The sequence below is a fragment of the Desmodus rotundus genome, chromosome 1 (assembly GCF_022682495.2).
Source record: "Desmodus rotundus isolate HL8 chromosome 1, HLdesRot8A.1, whole genome shotgun sequence".
Lineage (NCBI taxonomy): Eukaryota > Metazoa > Chordata > Mammalia > Chiroptera > Phyllostomidae > Desmodus > Desmodus rotundus.
Window position 1 is genome coordinate 108,185,106 of NC_071387.1, and position 24,430 is coordinate 108,209,535.

The 24,430-nt window shown below is 44.3% G+C and overlaps 1 protein-coding gene and 1 pseudogene across 6 annotated transcripts in view; one reads left to right on the forward strand and one right to left on the reverse strand.

Moving 5' to 3' along the window:
• The window catches only part of SNX29 (sorting nexin 29), a 611,689-nt gene that overhangs the window by 245,819 nt on the left and 341,440 nt on the right, over window positions 1-24,430 (forward strand). The gene's annotated exons all lie outside the window — the stretch shown is intronic.
• LOC112314810 (large ribosomal subunit protein eL32-like) lies at window positions 20,550-21,042 on the reverse strand (annotated as a pseudogene).

A 24,430-nucleotide genomic window follows, 5' to 3' on the forward strand; every position in this document is an offset into this window, starting at 1 on the left:
CAAAAATAAGAACAGCTAATGGTTATGTCGTGCTTGCTCTGTGCCAGGCACTATCTGAAGAACTGTCCACTTACTCATTTAATTCTCACATCAGTGCTATATGGTAGCTGCTCCTGTGTCTCCCTCTGCAAATGAGGAAACATTAACAGAGAGCTTAAGTCACTTGCCCAAGGCCATACAGTAAATTAGGGAGGTGACAGTGCTGGTAAGTTTCCACTGATTGGCAGTGGTGACACTGGGAAAAACGCCTGATTTGCCCACCTGGAAGCTTCTCAGACAAGCTTGGACTTACTCATGTAGACCTCGCTTTCTTTCTCTGTTCCCTCTTTTGACTTCATCATCTTCCCCATCTAGGTTTCTGGGCACCCACCAGGCCGCCTACTCCTGTGCCCACATTTGGTGTGGATCGCCGCTCCTTGTATAGCATGTTGCTGTAGCATGGGACGGCTGATGTCCTCCTCACTGTGTATCTGGGCAGCCCTCCTTGGTGTTTTTTTTTTTCCAAAATGTGCACAAACCTCATTGCATCTTCAAATGACAAGAAATAGATGTTTACATTCTGTTATCTGGTAGAGACCAGAGGTGGGCAAATGTTTTCTGTAGAAGTCTGATAGTAAATATTTTAGTCCTGGTAGGTGGTCTCTGTCTCCTCATTCTCTTTATCTCCTCTTACCTCCTCTTCTTCCACCTCTTCTTCCTAAAATGTGAGGTTATTACAATAAAATAGATTCCACCCATGGGACGTAGTTTGCCAACCTGTAGCACATATTTGTTGGTATTAAATTGCTTCTTTTAAACACTTTATGTGTCTTCATCCTCGTGGGTTTGATTTTGGTTCAGGTCCTCCCCGCAGTAATGATGCCCGCTTATTTCTGAAGTGCCGTGGCCCCACTGTGTGTTTCCTTCTGTCCCCACTCTCTCATGCCATGCTTGCTTGTGCTTGTTTTGCTCCAGCCACACTGGTGCTCTGGGAACTTATCTGAGATTCAAAGCTACTGGAATTAAGGATGAGGGTTGTTTGCTTCCTTACACTTTCTTTTTTCTCATAGTTTCCACGGTGGATATGCATTTCTTTTTATAAAAAAAATCTACTTGATAGAAAGTAGTCACCAGCCTCTGTGTTTTGCATCAGAGGGACATTTGTTTCAGGCAGGAAGAGGAGGTGGGCTGGCTTTTTCATTTTGGAGTGAAGCTTTATGGTTTGCAGAGTGCACACCAAGGTCTTCTTGTCTGCCCCTTGCCTGCCTTTTGAGGTCACTGGTGTGGACATCATTCTTCTCATTTCATAGCTGAGAGAACCCAAGGCTTAACACAGGGCTCTACAACCAGCGAGTGGCAGAGCGAGGTGGAAATTGGGCTTAGGTTTTTGGATTTCTATCTTGGGACTCTGGCTGTTGCCTCCTTTAGACACAAGTAATTCTGGAGTCCTTTTAGTCAGTGTGGGTCAGGGTGGAGGGCAGGGTTTCTGGAGTCACCATGTGAGTGAGGGTGAACCCAGCTGTACTGCTCAACAGCTGTGTGGCGTTGGGTAAACCACTTACCCTCCCTGGACCTCTGCTTTCTCATGTGTGAACTCGAGGTAATGATAGTGCTGCCCTTGTGGGGTTGTTAGGACTGTGGAATGATATCAATAAGGTAGTACTCAGTAAACATTCATTATGCTATTACTTTTCTATAAATTTTATTTTTAATTGTAGTGCAATTCATGTAACAAAAGTTACCACTTAACCACTTTTAAGTGTGTACTTTGGTAGTGTTAAGTACATTGTTGTGCAACCAATCTCCAAAGACCCTTTTCATCTTGCAAAACTAAAAGCTTATACCCACTCCCTTCTCTCCAGCCCCTTGCAGAGCAGTATGCACTTGAAAGTAGCACCTGAAGTTCGTAGCCAGGCGTTCTGCTTTTCCCTGAGTGTGTGTCCAGCGCTCCTGAGCAGTGATGACACGTCTAGACTTGGAGGGGTTGCTCCCTCCCTGGCCATCCCGGTGGCTGCCATTATTGATTGCGTGCTTACACTTGCCAGGCTGTTGGCTAAGCACTTCATGGTCAGTGTGGAATCCTTAGCACAGTACTTTCTGACATGTTCTGGTAGTTCCCCCATTTTACCTAAAAAGGAACTGAGTCTCAGACAGGCTAAGCCGCTTATTTAAGGCCTTGTGGCTAATGGAGGGCAGACTTGGAAACCCAAGTCCACTAACTCCAGGGTCACAGCTCTTAACCCTCATCCGGGGGAGTGGCTTTGCATTGGGTAGGCTTTCACTCCCTCACCAGTTTGCTCTGTGGTGAGACTTTTTTCTTAGCACATGAAACACTAAGCCACTTGAATAGTGGGTTATTGCAGCACCTGCATCAGACTTCAAGAATGGAATAGATGTGGCAAATCATACATCTCCCTCCCCTACTGCTCCTTTCCCCTTCTTTCCTTCCCTCTCCTTCCATCCTGCTTCTTTCTCCCTACCACCCTCTCCTTGCTTCATTGTTTTCTCTGACACATGTAGAGAGGGCCTGCCGTGGACCAGGCCCAGTGCAGGAGGGCGGGATGCAAACATGAGGCACAGTCACTGAGCTCGGAGCTCACAGACAAATGGGGCAGGCAGATGAGCAGGGAGAAGTTACAGTATGGTCTGGCATGTCCCCCGAAGTGGCACTGAGGAAAGTCCAGGGGTGACAAGAGCATGGCAGAGAGCCCTCACCTATTCTAGATCTAGGGACAGCAGCAGGGAAGGGTTCCTGGAGAAAGTGGCATCTGTTTTGGGTGTTGAAGGTTGAGTAGGTGTTCTCCAGATCAAAAAGGAAGGATGAGATGGCCAAAGCTTTCTGAAGAATTCTAAAGAGACCCTGTGTGCAAAAGCAGGGAGGATCATTGAACTTTCTGTAGCCAAAAAAAGGAAAAAATATATATGACAGCCAGGAGGCACAGGACCAGGTAATATATCAGGGCATGCTTAATGGTGCCCTAGCTCTGTGCTCTTTGGGATGTTTCCTTAGTCATGAAAGAGCCCTAGGCAAATGGCAACAATATTCTAGGGGCAGGGGCAGTTAGCATTAGAGATTCAGTTCAGTGGCTGTATATAGGCCAGTAGAGAACGGAGCCTGGGTTCCCCCAAAGGGTGAAGTCCGTTGGGTCTCTTGGATGTTGTCTTTATCCAAGCAAAGAGAGCATACAGCATTTTTAGGTAATCTGTAAATCTTGACCTCCTTTCACCTCAATGCAAGATCTTCTCTACCACCCATTATTCTACCACCACTCTTTGGTGGTGATGAGATGGCTGAGGTCTTCATGTTTCTCTCTTTAAAGGGCATCTTTTGTACTTGGCTGTGAATGTGTCATATATTTTGTAGTAGGCATCTGGGTCAGCCTATGTCCAGGATGCAGGGTAGAGGTAGCATGGAAGGTTAAAGGTTTCTTTCTGAATTATTTGGAGATCTGAGGAGCTGACACAGGGATCTGACCAGATATCAGCAAAGCCTCAAAAAGTCTTTTATTTAGTTCTGAACTTAGCAAGCCTTCCTCAATCTACTAAAAAATTCTTTAATGTTGCCACCCTTATTGCAGTTAACTCCACAATAAAACACTGGAGTTAATGATGAGGTCCTCCTGTCTTTTAACTAAACCATGTTAGACAGAGGAAGCAATCAAGTTCTGTGTTTTACACTTGGACACTAACAAGCATCTACCCCTCATCCTCTGGCATTCTAGCAAGAGGCAAATTTATCCAAGGTATGAAATCTCTCACATACAAATGACTTCTTTGCTGTCCCAGTCATCTCTAACAATTAATCCTGGTGATGGCTAATCTTTTAGCTCTTACATTATCTAAAAAACACTCTTGTTCAACATTCTAGGGACCTGAAAAGTGCTGTATGTGTTTAATGTTAATAGGCAGCCACCTAGAAAGGTGCAGAATAAATTGAATTAATATTGTCTGGGCGTTTGGGTTGTTGTAAGCAGCAGAAGTCTACAAGTGAGGTAAGTGTATGCTGGTGGAGGGCGTGAATCACTTCTCTATAATAGGAGAATATTCTCATGATTTTTTAATGGCCCCCTGAAAATGAATGTGCAGTACTAAGGTAACTTCTTTAAAAATGAAGGCTTTTTTCAATTCTGTGAATTTAAAAGGGAGGGAGGGGGAGAGAGAGAGAGAGAGAAAGAAAGAGAATCTATAGGCTGTGTGATTCATAGGAGGCAGGCAGTTCTTGGGGTGACTGGGCCTGCATGGAGCCAGAAGGTCTCTGCTGACTTTAGAAAGGGGGCTTTGGTGTCCAGGGATGCTGATTGCCTTGGACAGAGCCTTCAGGTTTGGGGCACATTTACATAACATGTTGTCCGCTTGCCAGCCGATTCCATCTTCAGGTAGTAGGGTTTGGCTATGATCCTTGATTCTGAGATGACTTGGATCTGTCTTTGGGGTGGAAATTTGGGCTTGGCTGATGCTCATAATTAGTTGGGATTATGGACCAGGACTGTGGTGGAGAACAGACTCCCCTTTGGGGCTTTTGTAAGAGACAACGTTGCTGTCATAATGCAACACAGCTGGGGGTCCAGCAGGGGCACAGTTCTGGTTTCCTGGGGACCTAGCAGCAGCAGCTCTCTCTCTCTCTCTCTCTCTCTCCCCCCCCCTTATCATATTTCTCCTGTCATACCACAGAGCTTAGAGTTCAGATAATAACCCTTAGAATCAGTTCTGTTAAGCAGATTTCTAGCCTTTGCATTTTCGTCACTTCTCTTTTTGGACTTCTTACTCCCACCCAACTGATCTTCACTTCAGTTAGGCTGAGGTTGCAACTCCACAGCAGATGTACAACACATATGTGCGATGTTGGTCATATTGTAGGGGGATGCTTTTTTTATGGGCAGCTACCTAGAATTTTTGGAGTTCTTGTTATAGCAGTTGACGCCTGAAAGTCCCCAAAGTCCCCATGCCCTCTAAGAAAAAACAACCTGCCCAAAACCTGAACCCCAGCACAACTCATGAACATTTGTTGAGTGTCCTCTGTGTCAAGCCCTGGGAGCTGGTGCACATCCTGTACAAATCTATAAGAAAAAAAAGAGTAAGTTCTATAGATCCTTGCTGTTCAAAATGAGGTCCCTGGACCATCAGTATTGACACCATCATGTGGGAAAGTGTTGGAAATGCAGTATCTCAGGCCTAGCCCCACTCTTTTAGAATCTGCCCTTTAACTAAAGATCCCCAGATAAGTTGTATACACATTACAGTGTGAGAAATATTGCTCCAAGTTTCTGTAGACAGATGGAGGACAGATATTGACACCCACTATTGTTATTCTCCTACTCCTGTGGCAGGCGTCACTAATCAAACTGGGTGCTTTTCCCCAGTGAGCCCTGTGTAAACTTCATAATACATCTCAATACAGTGTTTTGGGTAGCTACTTCCAATTGCTTAGAGCAGGCACTTGAAATCAAGTTCAGCCACTTTACCCCACCTGCACCGCAGCCCATGATTCTCTCTTACACAAGCAACATCCTGAGCTCCCTGCATCCACTCTCTCCCCTGTTCTTCCTCATTCTCCACAAGTCATCTTTTAAAAGTACAGTTGACCTTCCATATCCATGGTTTCTGCTGCATCCATGGACTCAACCAGCCTCAGAATATATTTGGAAAAAAAATAACCTGTGAATTTGTTGCTGACATGTACTGAGTAGTTAGGCCTACCATGATAGTTCTGTACTGAACACTCAGACGTTTTTCTTGTCATTATTCCCTAAATAATGCAATATAGCAACTATTTATATAGCATTTTCATTGTATTAAGGATTATAAGTAATTTAGACATGATTTAAAGTGTAGGGGCAGATATGATAGGTTATATGCAAATACTACACCATTTTATGTAAAGGACTTGAGCATTGTAGATTTTGGTATTTGCAGGGGTCTTGGAACCAATCCTTCATGGATACCAAGGGATGACTGTACAAAATTTCTCTGCTTAAAAACCCTTTACTGACTTCCCATTGCAATTAAAATAAAATATGAATTCCTTACCATGATTTGTAAGACCTTGCTTGACTTGGCCCCTGCTTACCTTCTGGCCCTGTTTTGTGCCTCCCTTCCCTCCTTGCTGGCTATTCTCTGCCCCCTGGCTTCATTATAGTTCCTGGAGCATGCCAAGCTCTTCCCACCTTGGGGCTGAGACAGACCTAAGCCATTGTCTCTCTCCAAGCCTCCCCATCGTTCATGTGAGAAACTTGAGGAACACAGAGGTTTGATCTGGCTGAGCCACATGACCAGTCAGAGCTGGAGTGACTTCATTTCAGTGCTCATCTAAGTTACCTGCCCCCAGTGGACCACACCAGGGAGTCTCCAGTGAGTCCTTGGCTGCTTCTCCTCATTCCTCAGGGCTGGCCTCGGATCCATTACCTCCTTAGAGAGGTCTTCCCTGGCTGTTCTGCTCAAGCAGCCCCAGTCGTCTCTGTCTCAGCATTCCAAGTGTGTGCTCCAGAACACCCTTCATAATTTGCCATTAGTTTTATTTATTTGGTGTTTGGCTTGTTTTCAGTCTCTCTGCTAGTTTCTAAGCTCCCTGGTGGCAGACTTCCTGTTTGTGTTATTGGCTGCATGCCCAAAGAACCAGTCCAGTACTTGGCACTTACGAGGTGTTCAATAAATATAATTTGGACATATGTATGAATGCATTATGGAACGGGAGGACAGTTTGCAGACCCTTGCTCTAAAATGTGTAAATTAAAACCCAAAATTAAAACACCTTAAAAGTTAGATTTCATTTGTTGTCCACACTTGCTTGCAGAGTGCCTTGAAAGATGACTTTGAGGCTGTTCTTTGGACTCGGGAACTGGTTCTTAAACCTGAGAAACATTTTTGGTTTCCTATTTGGGCAAAAAGTCAAGCGATGATTTATCAGTTGCAAAAGATAGTTTTTATTCTTCAAATAAACAATCACATTTTCTCATAAATAACCCATCTGCTGGGCCCTCTGCAGCACCAAGGAAAGATTCTTTCATAAACACAGCAGCAAGATTGCATAATCCAAACTAACCCTCTTTCTTTAGTGATATAGCTTTTTTTTTTTTTTTTTTTTTGACACTGGACTGTTCTGTCTATGGGTCCATTGTCCTTGCCCAAATGCTGGGAGGGCCCATTCAACATTGGTGGAAAGGCCAAAATGCTTCATGGTGTTAAACAAAATTCAACCAAATAAATCTGAAGATCTAAATGGCTTCATTACAAGATTCATGACTTGGGCAGCCTCCCATCGAGCAACTAGATGAGCACTCCTAGGATCTGAGCAAAATGGAAAGATTCTATAGGAAGAAGGATGGGCTGTTAGGAGCAAGAGAACTGTAAGTGAACGAAAGAAAGGTTTATTTTGGAGCTTGGACATCTTTTGTTTCTGGGAAGATATGAGGAAGGGTTTTCGTTAGGTAGACTGCCTCTACTTTCTATGGGGGATGAAGAGGGCCAGCCAGAAAATTCCATACTGGTTGATTGTGTTTCTGAGAGAGGTTGAAACTTCACTTCGGTTAGCTCAGGTCTTCAATCTAGGTTTGGTATCGTGGGCTTTGAGCATGAGCGATGCCATTTTGGGCCTGTGGGCTTTTCCTCTAACAGAGGCAGATCAAACAGAGCTGCACGTGGACAAATGCCAGCGTTTGTTTTTTTGACCAAGGAGCAGTTGATAGATCTTGAATGCCCAAACTCTTATCTTTGAGTTACTTTGGGAAAAAAATACCAAAGCAAATCCAAAATGAGAATTAATACTACTCTGTTACCTAGAAATGATTTTGGCTGCAAGTAATAGTTGTGGCTTTTAAGAATAAGGTTTATTTTCTCTCATAACAAGTCACTTAAAGGTTAAACTGGCTGATGAGAAAACTGAGGCTCAGGTTGGTTAAAGAGGGAGCAAAGTTCACTCACCCATTTGGGCTCTAAATTCAGTCCCTTCCTACCGCACTATGCCAGTTCAACTAGAGACCATAAGGAAACTAGGACATTCTTCAAAAGATTTTCCCCTCTCAGACTCTTAAAAGTATCATTATGCATAATGCAGGTGCTACATGGTGAGAATGCATGTATAAGCATATGCCTTGCCTTTCTGAACAGTAGTGGGAGAGACTTTCTGGTAATCCCCTTTGTTTTAACCTCTTGATCCCCTTCACTAATTTCCCACTCCAACCCCCTGCCTCTGGCGCTCACCAATCTCCATTATGTTCTTCATTCATACCATAAGATTGTTCGTATAGTTGTGACACAAAAGGTTAATAGAAATATTTTTCAAATAAGAAAATACTGTGCTTTCATATTTAGAGATAGTCCCTATCTTTTGACATTGCACTTTTATCCAGAGATGTATGAAAGCTGACTTTTTCCCCAAAATTTTGTCAGTATGACACTGAATCCATCAGGTGTGTATTTCTCACACTCCAAATAGAAATACTGCATTGTTTATTAATTTTATTGAAGAAGTTAGTGAAAAATATTGTCGAACTCATGCTACACAGGCAGTTTTGTATCTCGCTTCTCCCCCTTAGTCGTCTATCTCAAGGCCTTCCTCTCCGTGGACAGACTGCGTCACCCCAGTTTGTACCAGCTGCGTGACATTTCTTCCGGGGAAGACCAGAGTTCAGTCAGCTTCCTGTTGTCGCACCCCTGTTTACTGTCACTTACTGAAAGATGCTACGAGGAATGTCTCTTCTATATAGAATTTTCCCATGTTTCCAGTTACTTGGGGGGATGAGATACAAAAAAAAAAGAAAGGAAATTGCTGGATGAAATGCTTTGTTTTTTTCTGACGTTTGCTATGGATTTTGTTTGTGTTCCCAGAAGGACTGGGTCACGTGATGAAAGTGTCCCCAGCAATCGGGGCCTCTCGGCCACTCTCTCTAGCATTAATGGAAGGTTACTTGGGCACCAGGAGGCAGAAATCTAGCTGGATATATTTGTGTTTCCTGAATTGCTGTGGAGATTGAATATTTTTTTCTGTATTTGTAAATCAGATTTCCTCTTGCTGAATTATTAGCTCATTTCCTTGGCATATATGTTTTAAGTAATTTTGCTGTGTTATATGAGGGCTTGGCATCAATAAAGATGGTGGCTTTTTGTTTTTTAACCAGCAATGCTTCTTTTATTAATTAACTTATGGTACAGGTAACTGGCGTTTGGTTTTAATGGGGTCATGTTTCTATAGTATAGGAATAGTCATAATTTATCCTGCCTTTAATGGTGTCCCCCAGTTTAGGTTTTTAGCAGCTGGCCTGGTTTAGGCACTTTGACAGTTTATATTTTGAGGGTGAAGCCTTCAAGCCTTTGTTTGAAGGTGCTTACAAGGGTTTACGATCATTAAGGGGAGAAAGCATCTGTAAACCCTGTTGAAACCCCCCTGCTGTCTTTCCCATGGTAGAATTACTTCCGTAAATGCGTCTAAGAACTTGAATCCTGGGCTTACTTTTCCTTCAGTAAACGAAAGAACAGCTCTGGTTTTTAGTCTCCCAATGCGCTTCCCAGTGGGGTGGTTGAAATTCCATCTGGCTACTCACCAGAGTGTAGTTTCCCCCAAAGCTCCAAGGACTCTGGTACTGAGTTATAGCCTGGAGCCTGTTACTGTGGGGACAAAGCAAGGGTCTCAAGACAGCCTGTGCAGAGGAGTGTTGATGGCTGACAGTGTTTGATGAGCACTTATTTTGTGCTGAGCCCTGGAGAGATGCAGAGAGAGGTTCAGGTATCAGGCTGGCTGCAGGGTGGGTCCTGGCCATACCCTTCGTTGAGTTGTGTCCCTTGGCAAGCCACTTCGCTGAGTTTCATGGGCTTCATCTTCAAAGAAGGTGGGGTAAAGAAACTGGAGAAGCTGGTGTTTGTGCTTCCTGTCACCTACCAGACCCAATAAGCAGAGACGGGGATTGAATCTTAGGGTGCTTTATTCAGATGCGGGTGATCTGAGAAGGCAGTGGGTTTGTACCCTAACAGACTGTCTTCCATTTCAAGCCAGCCTTTTTTATAAGGGGGCAAAAGTATAGGTAAGGGGCTTGGAATTCAGGGGAAAAAAGTGTAGGGAAGGGATTTGGAACTCAGGAAAGAGGTTAATTGCCGGGGTCCAGCCTCGGCGGGCCTCGGCGGGTCTCAGGGTGCCCGGAGGATGGATGGCGCAGGCGAAGAATGCAGAGTCGGACACCAAGTGGGGTGCCGGAGAATGGCCGGCCCCTGTGGGTCTGACCGAACTCCCAGAGTTTAACCAAGCTTTATTTTTGTAGGGATTGTTATATGACATCAAGGGAACAGGTGCATGGCATGATTTTTCAAGCAGAAAAGGTCTATACAGAAATACCAGGGAAAGGCACAGGAAGTTCTACAGATTTATTCATACTGAACAAAGGTTATTTTAACCAGGAGGGCCATCAATCAGACAACCACAATTAGCTATATGTACAAAGCTTCTAATGTCGATCGATCATTTGATGTCTAGCAAAGTTTTCAGAATTTGGCATAGGCCAAAAGGATACACTAGACTGGACGGGGGTTGTACGAGAACCATTAAAAGGCCTATGTGGTTAGGCTGTCTAACTCAGCCATCTATCTTCCCGTCTAGGTTCTTTCTTTATGCACTTTGCAGGGGATGATCTTTGTATTTGTTCCCTCATGCTTAAATCTGTAGTTCACCCATTTTCCTCGCTTTTTTACCCATCTGTTACCCCCAATCATTACCCCTGTCCAAGGTGTAGTGGGGGTCATTGCTTGATCAAATCTTAGATGTTTAGGGGATACCCTATCAGGGGGGATTCTTAATAAAATTCTTCTCCACTTCTCTGGTAGTTGGTCTGCCCAATGCCTAATATTAGCCTTCCACACAGGGGAAGTAGGCTGCGGTGGGGTTATTGGGGTCTTTTGTTCTATGGCCAAGAAATCATTCTGTACAACTTCATTGGAATTCTGCGGATCACTAGGCCTGAAATACAGGTGTCTAAAAATCCCACCACCTAGTAATAGCAAAGACAGACATGCAAGAAGAGATAGACAGGAAATCCAGCCACAGCTGCCTCTGCTGCCGGACGCATCTCATCCCTCCTGACTGTGTTAAGGGTTGGCTGTTGGTCGGCTCCTGACAGTTAATCAGATAAAAGCTGCCGTCCAGCAATTTCCCCAGCATCCTTTCATCCGCTGAGCAGTGAATTTCTACCTGGGTCCTGTATCCTGTGTCCTGGGTGATTTTCTTTATCTGTGTCCTGGGCAGTGGAATGTCTCTCCCAGGAACACAATGGGTCAGATACCACTGTGATTGCTCACGGTCTCTTCTGGAGCACAAAGGCCAATCACTTGTGGTCCCCTGGAGTCAGGGTGAGCTGTCCTGCAGTTCCCGAACCAAGAGCTTTTTACATGCATTAACTACTAGGCCTATTAACTATTACACTAAACTAAATCGTTCCAACTCTTGAGTCCCCCATCAGTAATAGCTCCCTGAGAACGGTCTGTACAGACATTACATGAGAGGAACAAGTGCAAGCCTGGCCGGGCCTGTAGCACAGAAGGAACTGTGATGGTTTTCTTCTTGGTTTCTGTCTCACGTTGGTGTGCCCAGAGTATATAAAGTCCTTTTGTATTTATTAGCTATTTTAATCTGTAAAATAACTATGGGTTCTGGTCTTTTTAATACACAATTCAATTTATACCATCATGTCACTGCTTAAAAACCTTCGTGGGCACCTCATTGCTTTTAATGTCAGCATGGCCTAGCCCGCTGTCTCCTCAGCCTCATCCCCTTGTCCCCGAGCCCGTGCCCCCATACACACACCGCTTCACTCTTCTCTGTCTGTCCTAGCCACCGGCCTGTGTCTCCCTCCAGGTTTCAGGAGCCATGGCCCTCTTGCTCTTAGAGCCTTTGCACTGATCTTTTTTTTTTTTTTTTTCTTGAACTCTACTCTCCCTCCTCCACCCTCAGGGAAAAAAAATAAACAGTGAACTCCTTCCCTTTGCTGACTGGCCAGTGCCTATATCCTTTATGCCTTAGCCATGGGTGCAAGGCCTAAAGGCTATAGGGGCCAGTCAGTCAGAGGAGGCAGGACAGGTTATTCTCCCCCACCCCCCTTGGGCTGCTTGTCGGTCAGGCTTAGGCCAATTGCACTTATACCGTCATTTACGTAATTCTGTAGTCAAGTTCTCTCTTCCCTACTGGAAGCAGCCACTCCGTACCTACCTCCCTCCAGCCGCTGGCAACTACCAATTTACTTTCTGTGTCTATGGAATTGCCTATTCTGGACATTTACTATAAACAGAATGGTATATAATATGTGACCTTTAACATTTGGCCTTTTTCATTCAGTGTAATGTGAAGATTCGTTAATGTTGCAGCATGTATCAGTACTTCCTCCTTGTTAAGACTGAATGGTATTCTGTTGTACGGGCAGACCACATTTTATTTATCCATTCATCAGTTGATGGACATTTGGGCTGTTTTCACTTTTTTGGCTATTGTGAATAACATTGCTATGAAGTTCCAGTACAAGTTGTGTGAACCTGTTTTTCATTTCTCTTGGGTATATACTTACGAGTGGCATTGCTGGGTCAAATGGTAACACTGTAACATTTTGAGGAACTGCTACACTGTTTTTCAAATTGACTGCATCTTTGCAGCAGCAGCGAATGAGGTTTCCAGTTATTCTATATCCTTGCTTACATTTGTTACCCTTTGTGTGTGGCAGGCATTCTAGTAGATGTGAAGTGGTATCTCATTTTGATTTTGATTTGCATTTCTCGGGTGGGAGGAGTCACCCAGGTGTCAGCTGGCACCGAGTGTGCTGCAGCTTCAGGGTTCCACCTTACTGTATAGGAGACTGTTCCCTCAGCCCGTGGAATTTAATTTGAAATTTGGTTAGAAACCATAAAGATACATTTTCACATTCTGAGGTACATTTTGGCATGTCAAGTGGGAGCATTTCAGGCAGCGGTGTCCCTGTGCACTACTGCCGGAGCTTGCCAGGAGCTTTATTATGGAAATCACTGTTTCTGCTTTTCCATTTCCCGTTCCTCTCCTACACTGATATGTTTTCTCCTGCCCAATGTTGGGATATTCTTCAGGATTCTTGCTTTCTCTTTCAGTGGCAAGACTGAAAATAACACAGAGGAGAGAAATGGAAAAACCTCTGGGTAAAAAATATTTTCAGTCCACACTTCTTTACTGAAAAGAAAATTAATCAATGTTTTGAATAGAAAACTGAAACACAGTAAAAGGTGGATGAAAACATAGGTTATAAATTTGATCTCTGTGTATATCTGTGTTTGGAGCGTAGACTCTGATTTATAGTCACAGTTCTTTTTGACAGTGTATGGAAACCTTAAGGAACTGAATAGTGTAACTAGTAGGGGACTCAGATAAATAACACTTTAGGGGTTTTTGGAAAAGTACAGTTTGCTGTTTCTGCAGGACCAGTTTCTGCCCAGAGAAGGGGATGTGTGTGACATAAACCTTGGTCTCTGTTTTAAATACATGCTGCCTCTGGTTGCATAGATAACCCTGAACTGCTTTACACATTTATTTCCTAGTACTACCGTAGGTTTTGATTTTATGTCTCTGGTTACTTCATATTGATTTGACACAAATCTCATTAAACAAATGTCCATCAATTGTTCCAACAGTTAATAAATCCTGTTGGCTGAACCAAAAGACTGGGTTGAAGAAAGGAGCACAATCCGCCTCAGTCTTCACATATTTATTTAACAGTCTTCTCTCAAATGCATCTCTGTGGGAGAAAGCAGAGATGAAAAGGCCTCATGCCTGCCTTCTGTCCTTCCATTAAGGAGTTTTCTTTTCCTTTCTTTCTTTTTTTTTTTACTCTTTAAAATAGATTTTATTTACTTATTTTAGAGAGGGAAGGGAGGGAAAAAAGGGGGATGAGAACCTCTGACATGTTAGAGAAACATCCATCAGCTGCCTCCCCTTTGTGTCTTGACCAGGGACCGAACCAGTAGCCTAGCCATGTGCCCCAACTCGAAATCCTTCACTTGGCCAGGGGGCCCCCAACCGACTGAGCCACACCAGTCAGGGCTGTTATTTACTTTTTGATTAGTTTAAATCCTTGAGGGTACAGCATTACACGGATTCTGTGTCTGATGGCCTTAGCAGGCAGGTTGCTTCAGAATTAGCACGATCCAGCCACCGTTTCCATGAGCACGGGTTTCCTCTCCCCAGATGACTCTGGTTTTGTTTGATTTGCCACCAGGAGTCACTGTGTTGTTCTTCGCTTTGTTCACATAGGTGCTTGTCTAGATAGAATTCCTTTTCATTTCAAGCATAAGCACCTTCAATTTTAAGAAGAGCCTTGTGCTCCCTCTGGTTCTGGAGACCCTATTTATAGCCGGCAAAAATGGCCTTGGACCACAGGCTTCCAGACGTATTCGTCGTTGTGGAAGTCCTGTTCCCAGCAGGCCCCAGGCTCCAAGATGACAAAAAAGCCAGTTAAGGAGTTTTCTTGGAAGTCCCATCTGACATCCTGAGTTTACATCTTACTGGCTGGATTTAGTGACACCACTTGGATGTAGGGGAGGTATGGGCTTTGTGCATGGCTTCCCTGAATAAAACTGGGCTCCTGGGCTTTTTGCTATGGAGGAAAAGGTGGGTGTGGATGCCAGCAGGCTATGCCACCACAGTTATGGGGGTAGTGCTGGCAGTCACTCATGGTCATTGAGTGATTACTATGTAGTAAGTGTACCAGGAAGTGCACTGAGTGTGTCTTAGAGGTGGCTTATGGGTAACCAGTGGACCTTACGACTGCCTCAGCATTTAAGCATTGGGTTGGCTTGTAGATTTTTAAAAAAATTTTTTGTTTTATTGATTTAAGAGAGAGAGACAGAGAGACAGAGACATCAATTTGTTGTTCAACTTATTTATACATTCATTGGTTGATTTTTATATGTGCCCTGACTGGGAATTGAACAGTCATCCTTGGCATATTGGGACAATGCTGCCTGGCCAAGGTTGGCTTATAGATTTGAAGTCATTTAACACCATTTCCTGGGTTGTCTGTAGCTCACAGGACTGTAAACTCCTTGAGGACAGAAGTACTTGCTTTTATCCTCCAAAGTACCCAGTTCAGTACTATGTCCCTAGGAAATAGTCACCAAGAGCTGACTTAACGAAACCAAGGCGAACTCTACTGAAAAATGTCCATGTGTGTCTGTGTGTATAAATGTGTTTTCTTTCTTTTTTTAATTGAATTTATTGGGGTGACATTTGTTAATAAAATTATAGGGTTCCGATATACAATTCTCTAATACATCGTCTGTATGTTGTATTTGTATTTTCTGATTATAAAGTACTGTACATTTATTAGAGAAAATTTTAAAAACAGGAACTAGCACAAAGAAAAAAGTCACTTTAAATCTCATCAATCAGAAATAGCCACTTTTATGATATTTGGGGTATCTGTTTCTGATCTTGTCCCTTTGTGTTTGTATGTGTCTGTATAAATCTGGAGCATTCCATGTATATCATTTTGCATACTCTTATTTCACTTGGGATTATGTCAGGAGCAGTTGTACATGTTGGTAAGTATTTTTTCTTAACAGTGTTAATGGCTTCATACTTCGTAGAGATGGGCATTGAAATTGTTTTTATTGTTACCAGCACTATGCAGACATTTGGTGTGTGATTTTAATGACTCCTTAGGGTCCGCTCCCATGGAGAGCAGCATTAGTTCACTTGAGAAAAGATCTCCACTGCGCCTCCCAGAGGGAGTGTGTGGGCACCGCTGTGCGCACTCCTGCCTGTTTTTCTTCACCGTCCTGACAGTGAGTGTTACTGTTTTCACTCTTTGCTAATTTGACAGCAAGTTTTGTTTTATTTTCTAATCCTAAAATAGAGGATTAGAAAAACACACTTTTTCAAGTGTGTTGATCATTTGTTGTTTTTTTTTTTTTTAACTGTGAAGAGTCGATTTATTGTCAACCTTGAATTTTTTGAATTCTCTCAGACTTTTATGGTTTCCTATTTTTGGTTTGATTGTGCTTCTTATTTATAAGAATACCAGCACTCCCCCATTTTTGTGGGAAATATTTGTTTTTCTTTCATTTTTCTGTGTAATGTTTTTGACCTGTGACAGTCTTTAATTTTCAGCAAGTCAAATCTATTGACTTTTCTTTGTGATTTCTTCCATTGATTTGCAAACATTTTACAGGCCCTGAAAACTAGTGTTTTCTTATTTGACTTACCGTATTTTGCTGTGTGTAATGCACACTTCTTTTGCTCAAATTTTTGAGGGAAAAACAAGAATGTGCATTATATGTGGTTCTAATGATTACAAACCATGGGTATAATAATGGGTGTAATAATCCCATGTACAATGTGCATAAAACATGGGTGTGCATCATACATGGCAAAATATGGTATTTTAACTTTCAAATCTCTTTAGTGCATTTAGAGTGTATTGTAGTGTAAGACATACAGAGGGAGTCTGACTCATCCTTGTGCCTTCTCCACCTGTTAACCAATTATTTTGTTCTGCATCCTTTAGTAACAGTTTTCTCCCGTAATAATTGGTGATGCTGCTTTTATGTCTTCGTTGTGACATGACCCCCGAGCATTTTAGGGCCTTTATCTGGTTGTCCTTTGTATTGCCCTGAATCTGTGGGTGGACACTAGAATATATTGATTAGTTTAACTTTGTAGTACATGTAAGCATTGGGACAAGTCTCAATTTACTACTTTTTTTGTGTAGAAATGTCACTTTTTATTTGCTCACTTTCTAGATGGGTTTAAGATTGGATCAAATTAAAAACATAATTAACTAGAATTCTAATTTTCTAATTATAATCTCATAAAATGCCTAGGTGACATGTAAGAGGATTTAATGATTATTGAATAAAATTATTCTTGTCTGGCTTGGCCTGGTGGTCCCTTTGAAGTCGTTATAAAAAGAGGAAGACAGTTGAGTTAATAGTAAGGCAAAGAACCCTGAAAATTAGTAATTCTGTTTCACACCAAAAAGGAGTGTATTGATTTATGTAACAAAAGTGTCTGGCTTCTGGGAGTGCTTGATCAAGGTCTTGGTGTTACCAAGCTAGGTGTTACCAGGACCTAGTCTGTCTTTGGGTCTGCCTGTCTGTCTCTACCTGTGTGTGCTTTTATGTCTGTTAGTATCTCTTTTTCTCTCTTTCTCTCCTTGTCTGTCTTTCTGTCCCTGTCTCTCTTTTAAGTTTGCTCTCCTCCGTGTTGGATCCATCCTCAGACAGGAAGTCTCCTTGCATGACTAACTGTAAGATGATTCCAGCAGCTCCAGGACTTGGATTCTTTGTAGTTCAAGTCCAGTATGGATGAGGGGGAAGAGCTCTGCCCAAGTTTTCTGGAGCTACACTGGCTCCGACATGCCACTGTCAGAACCAGTAGTTGGCCAGGGAGATTGCAAGGCTTTGATTGGCTGAGCCTGGGTCACATGCCACCCTCGGAGCTGGACTGGAGTCAGTCCTGGAGTAGGAAGAGCAAGTAGCATTTAAAGTTGGGGAGAACTGGCTTCCCTAACAAAAGTTGGGTGAATGGAGTTTAGGCTTCGAATATGTAACAAATGTCTACAATAATTTGTTACGAGTGGTAGAGCACTCACAAGAAATGCACCAGGGAAGGGTGGGGAGAGGAGAGGGAGGCTGTTGTAGAAAGCTACTGGTGTCCTGACTTTTTCAGGATGAGTTACATTCAGTCTTGATCTCAAATCCTGTGAGTATTGCTGTTTACAGCCCTCTTGACTTTTATGTTGAAAGCAGCCAGCTCTGTCTCTGTTTGTGGTGAGAGGAGCACGAGGCTGCTAAGTTTCTCAGAGAACAGCGTCTGTCCAGGGGTTCAGTGATGTCGGGTTTGGCTGGCTGTCGTGAGCACTAGAGAATTGGAATCACATGCAGCCCACCAGAAAACGAAGATACTCTTGCCAATTTTTACTCTTTAATACTGACTTCATGTAGGGACGAAGCAGAACGGACTTTAGTCATGTGAATGTTGCTGCAAAGCAAGATGGTGGTGGTGGTTTAAGGACACACCTAGGAGGAGGGAAAGTAGGTGCTTTGAAGAAGGCAGTGAATACAAGTTAAAGCAATAGGTTTGATGGAAATATGTTCTGTTATCCAAAAGCACTGTTAATCCTCATGTTTTTTCTTGTCATTTGTATTTCTCCAACACATTGTTCTGCAGCCTTGGGTGGCATTTTGTGTTCCCATAAGAGGTCTTGCTGAACTTGGAATAAGTGGCCCTGTGATTGAGTCATTGGTGGGCTCAAGAAATGCCTCTTGTCTGTTCAAGAATGCTGATACCTATTTGTGCCTTCACCCTGCCCAGGCACCCGTGAGCCATTTAATTGGGTTGAATACTTTGGTTGGGTTTCAGGTCCATCCATTTCAAAAGACTTCAGAGACTGATTACGGGCCTGGTTCTGCTCTGGGATCTTGGTGGGATCTTCAGCACCCCTGAGTACCAGGCTGTCCCTTTGCTCAAACAGAAGAGGCACCGGTCACTCCTGCATCAGTATGTCATGTGGGTTAGGTAGGACGGTATCTGTTAAGACTTTGTGCCACCATATACGCCCATTGAGCACACCGGTCAGTGTTCATTGTCTAACGTCTGAGTCCTCTGCAGCTCTTGTAGAGGGTAGGCTCTCTCTCGCCAGTGTGGATGGTGAGAGTCACCACTAGTTAGAATTACTCCAGGAAATCCCTTAGGAAGGTACAATTTTGTAGAGGTTCCTTCTTCCAGCAATGTGGTTTCTGGAGTCCAACACCACCAGATGCAGTGGCTGGTGGGTATCTAAGAAGGTCATTTTCCTCTCCCCCCGCACCCCCAACCTCAGTTCAGCCCAAGTCTTATACTGGGAGAAGCACGTGGCTGCTGAGACTCCCGGGGAGGAGCGGTAGTTCACACGCCTGTTTCCCTGTGTCCTGACAGGCTTTGTGAGTGGGGTGGCACACGGTGTTGGCGTTATTTCTTTTCTTTCCCTCTCTTTCTGTATCTTTTCTTTTAAAGATTTTATTTATTTATTTTTAGAGGGAGGGGAAGAGAGGGGGGAAGAGAGGGAGAGAAACATCAGTGTGTGGTTGCCTCTCACCACCCCCTACCAGGGACCTGGCCCATAACCCAGGCATGTGCCCTGACTGGGAATTGAACCGGCGACCCTTTGGTTCTCAGGCCCACGCTAAATCCACTGAGCCACCAGCCGGGCCTCTTTCTGTATCTTTTAATGTAGTTCTGGCATCTCTGCCATGTACACGCTGATCCATGCACCTAGCTGAACATGAACAAACTAAATGTGCATTGATGCTGCTCTAGGGCATGTGCCAGGCATGGCCAAGCTTCATGCACTGCACATGACCGAGGTCCTGGAACAAAGCCTGGGCCGTCACCAGCCTTTAGAGGGAGTGCTGGGGCCGGTTTCCTGTCCAGTCCTTGCTGGCCTCTGAGCCTGTGCCTCTCCCATTCTGCCACCTGGCTGTTCATCTCTTACATGCCTGTCCTCTTCTTTTGCCATCAGTATTGTCCCCTGATACCTTGTCACGAGTTCAATGGTTAAGTAAGAACACGTTGGGCCGAGGGACTCATGGGACGTGAGGTTGCAGGATAACCTCAGCTAGATCCTGGTGGTTATTCTAGTCCCCTCAGTGTGACAAAGTGGTGCCTAGAATTTTGAGAATGGAACAAACAGTTCTGTTTTTCTCTTCATATAATCCCACGAATCACAAGGGCTGAATGAAGGATTTCTTGTGCTCCTAGAAACAAAACTATCTTTTCAATGTTGATTTGGGCCCAGTAATGCCTAAAGGAAAGATGGCTTACCATCTTTGACAGACTGTGCCACGCCCCTGAGAACTGTCTTCCGCTGGGGGAGCATTGCGGATGGTTGCACAGGCGGGTGCTAGCTGGCGCTCAGACACAGATGTGTGTTGCTCTGGGAGTCACATTTCTCACCATTTGTTACTGTTACTTAATTTGAAATGACAGTTTTGTGTGCTCAAAAGAACAGTCACGTTTCTCCTTCCAGATTTGTTGTGGCAGTTTATTAGTGGATCTAATTATAATGCTTGCTGGATGAGGCTTCAGGTAGGACCCACCTAAGTGGTAATAACACTGTTTTAAAAATAAGTCTGAAAGGGCATGTTTTTCTTATAATGACAGAGAACATTGATTTTTTTTCCTACATAAATTGCTCCTAAATGGTAAATTGAAAAGTGATGTTTCTCTTTTTTGTAGGATTAATTATGTGGTGGATGAGAACTTGGCTCTGGAATTCCCTCTTAAGGCAGAATCTAGCATTGCTCCTTATTAGCTCCGCGACCTTGGCAGAGTAGAGTGATGTGGCCCAGCCTCAGTCTCTCATCTGTCAAGTGGTGCAACAAGAGGGGCTCCTCACAGGGCAGACTGGATACGTCTATGACACACTGTGACAATGTGTGCCAAGCGCTTCATAGGGTGACCCCCTCTCTTTCTGAAACTGCCCAATATGTGTGACTACTGTTATGATTACTTTGAATTCTTATCATCTGCTTGTTTTTTTTGGGGGGGGTGGCTGCAGAATTTTATGGTTTTATTAACACAAATACAATGGGCACACAAACTGTCTATTCATTTTCTTCGCTGGGCAGCCTGGCGTTGGGATTGGTGACACCGATGGCCAGCTGGGCTGCTTTGTCCATAGTGACTTTGAGCTCCTTCGAGGTGTTGTGAGCAGTCTCAGCACAGCGGCACGTCAGCAGCTCTTCAAGCTCTTTGACCTTGTGGACCAGGAACTTCTGAAAGTCACTGGGAAGTGTGTGCTTTGTTGTCTCGTTGCTCCCATAACCAGTGTTGGGCGTCAGGATCCGACCCTTGAATCTTCCGTGCACCCTGTTGTCAGCGCCTCGGGTTTCCTAAATTAAGCCAGTTATGCTTGGTTTTCACCTGTCAGTCTGACTGGTGCTGGGTGAACTTCTTGGTCCTCTTTTTGATGGTCTTGGGTTTCACGAGGGGTCGGAGGGCAGCCATGGTGCCGAGTAGGAGATGGCTGCCACCTATGGAGGTAGCGCCGACGAAGAAATGTACCTGGGTTTTGAATTACAGTGACAAGTTCTTGTTTGTTTCCTCTGGCAGAAGAGATGCTGACTTTTCTTAGTTGTATTTAAGGGAAAAAAATTCTCTTAAACATGTTTGAAAGTATAGTACCTAAAGAAATTTAACTTTATTATTCTTTTTTTTTTTGTCAAACCCAATCCTGTGGTTGACATTTAGCTTACATCACTGTCACCTGCTTCCTGATTGATGGTAGGGTTCACGGGCCGTGGTCGATGATTGTGAAACCAGAGTGGTCTCCTGCTGGAGCCATGCCTGTTTCTTTGGCTGGAGCCACTCTTGTGTGGGCTGCTGGGGTAGGCTGGATCCGAGGTCAATGGTGTGTTCTGGAGAGATGAGCTGGTTGCAGGGGCAGAGAGTTTCTGCTGCAGGAACTGGTTGTCTTGATTGACAGTGGAAAGGTTACGTGTTTGGACTTACCAGCCGTTTGACTTTGGGTTAATTTCCTCAACCTCATTTTTCTCATCTGTGAAATAGGGATATTAATCATGGTTACTTTGTAGAGTTTATGTACAGATTAAATGAATCCACGAAAAGTAATTAACATAGTGCCTGGCATGTAGTAAGCCCTCCACAAATGTTAGCTGTTGTATTTTTACTTGTTATTACTTTCTTTGCAAAGCACTAATGGTGACCAGGAGTGTGCCTATATGTGTTGACCTTGTTATCTCTTTCCTCGGAGTCTGTAACTTAGGCTGATAGATACTGATACCAAGATAATATCAATGGTGAAATAAGGTGGTACCCTTATTTGGAAATGGGTGTATATCTTGGTGTCTCCAAGAACATCTAGCTTGCAGAACTTTTGACATGTGGGTTTGGATGGCCTGAGAAAGGGAGAGGATGCTGGTGCAAGGCAGAACTAAAAATAATGTTACAGCTAATAATCCCCCCCTTTTTTGGTGGTGGATGGGTCCCAGCTGGGAAAAGCTTTTGATGAAAAATAGTGCTGAGCCTGATCATTAATGGTTGAGTCCTGGAGTCAAAGGGTATCCTTTTTGTAGGACCAGTGCAGAAAGGCCAGTCTTTGGTGATCTGAAAAAAGTGACCCCAGGCCCACAGCGGTCACGCAAAAGCAACAGCTTTGGAGGGTCTGCTCAGGTGTGGGGCAGGGAGATGTGGGTCAGGGGCAGCCTCTCTAAAGAGGAGATGCTGGAGCTGGATCTGAAAGAGAGGAAGGGCGTTTTGTCTTTCTCTGGGTTATCTAGTTGCCTAGTAGGTAGAGAAGGCCTGGGGCTGGTTTGGGTAGAATGAGGGCTTGAAGAGACTGAAAATAGGCCTGTATTGCTGTAGCTCAGAGAGTGGGGTGGGGTGGGGTGGGGTGGGGCCCAGAGACTGAAAAGCCTGATAGGTTCCAGGAAAGGGTTTGATCTTTATTCTGAGATAAGTAGGAGCCTGACAGGGATCATCTGCATTTTAAATGTATCACCCTTCCCTGCACTGTGGAGAGAGAACTTGTTTAGGACAAAGGTGTGAGGTGGTCAGTCACCCAGGCCAGGGAAGCTGGTTGGCAGTTGGAGTGGAAGTGCAGGGCATTTGGGAGAGAGGTGGGCGATAAATGGACAGGCCCAGGAGCCCATGCCTTGCATTTAGATAGAACTTTTTCTTCTCAGACTAGATTTTTTTCTTTAGTCTTTCTGCCTTTACTTAATTTTCCTATGGACTTTACAACCTCTTTCCTTCTGCTTTTCCCTGAAAATGCAGAGAAAAATAAGTGTGTTCCAACTTAAAGCAGGTCCTCTTCAGATGAAGCAAATAAGTGAGTGCCTGAAATGAGCAGTGATTTGTATGAGAAAGGAACCTGTGGTCTGTGATTGACACAGGTGCAGCGTTGCATCCCAGAGAGCCGTGGGGCTGTGTCTCATTTATAAAACGCACAGCAGGGCCCACATTTTGTAGTGGTGTTACCCGGGGGGGGGGGGGGGGGGGCATTACAATATGTGGTTTATTTTCAGCTTTGATTAAGGTTGCAAAGTCCCGCTCCCAAGCAGTCCCCAGACTAGTTTTGCTTTTCTTTAGTTGGGTTCCTTACATGGTATGCTCAGGAGGTGCTGTCGGAGCCTGTCTTAAAAAAGAAAACCAGCTGTGGCTTGTGTTTCCAGTTCCAGCCCTGTAGCTGTGCAAGGGTGGTTACTGATCTGATGTTTAGCCCAGAGAAAGGCAGACAGTCCCCTGTGTTGGTTGCCACCATGGGATTACCATGCCCCTCCTCCCCTCACTGCCTGGATTTTCACAGCGGCCTGCTCACTGGTCTCCCTACGAGCACCCTGGCTGGGCTGCCCTGCTGTTGAGTGCTTACTACCCTCATAGTGACCCTTTGAACATGGAAGTCAGGCCATGTCACTCACCAGCCTCACAGGCCCTGAGTGTGGCCCTCAGAGCCCCATACAGCCCGGGCTCCTTTTCCTCTGTTTCCTACCATGGTCCTGCCCAAGATACCTCCCCTCCTCCCTCCTGGGCAGGTTTCCACCTCAGAGCCCTTGTTTTTGTGTCCCATTGGCTTGGAAGGTTCTACTTCCAAGAACTTTGTATGGTTTTCTTCCCCTCTTCCTTTAGGTCTTGGCTTAAATATCACTTAGTCAAGAGGCTATGCCATCTGGAATAGCACCCTCGACCTGACTTTGTTTTCTATGCGCTCGTAGCACTTGCCATAAAGTTAACTTATTTGTCGGGTTGTCTGATGCCCCACATAAACTTCAGGTGGGGAGCTTCCTGAGAACGTAAGCTTCCCGAGGTGCTTTGTCTCTTCTGTTGTCTGCCAGACCCTGGACTCAGTGACTAGTGCACGGCATTCTCTGTGGCTATGCGCTCCTCGAGTGAGAATCATGGTAGGCCCTCATTTAACATTGTCAGTAGGTTCTGTGACTTTAGGCAAAACAATGTGTGATGAAAGCAGTTTTACCATAGGCTAATTGATGTAAACAAGAATTAGGTTCTGTGGCATCTCATCAATGTTGTAATGAAACAACATGGAACTAAACGATATTTTTAGAGGACCTGCTGTACCCCACTGGGTTTGCATGGTCCCACCTGTGAAAGTAGGCAGTGTCTCCATTATCTGTTTTTGTGCCAGAGAAATAAAGCAGATGGATCTGTGCACAAATGGTTGAAGTAGATTGTAACTGCTCCAGTTTCAGCACATGTGAAGTGGAGAGGGCAGAGATGGGCTGTCTTAGGTAGTTCAGGGCAGGCTTCCTGGAGGAGGTGACATCTGAGCTCAGTGCAGCAAGACAAACAAGGATTTTCTGAAAGTGTTGCATCTGCATCCAGAGACACTGCCAGTGGTTTAGTTTTCTTCCAGGGACTTTCTTCAGGGTTGCTCACAGTCAGCCTTGGGCTGGTATACTGTCCCAGGAGACTGTAGTTTGGTGCTGGGGAGGATGGCACAAG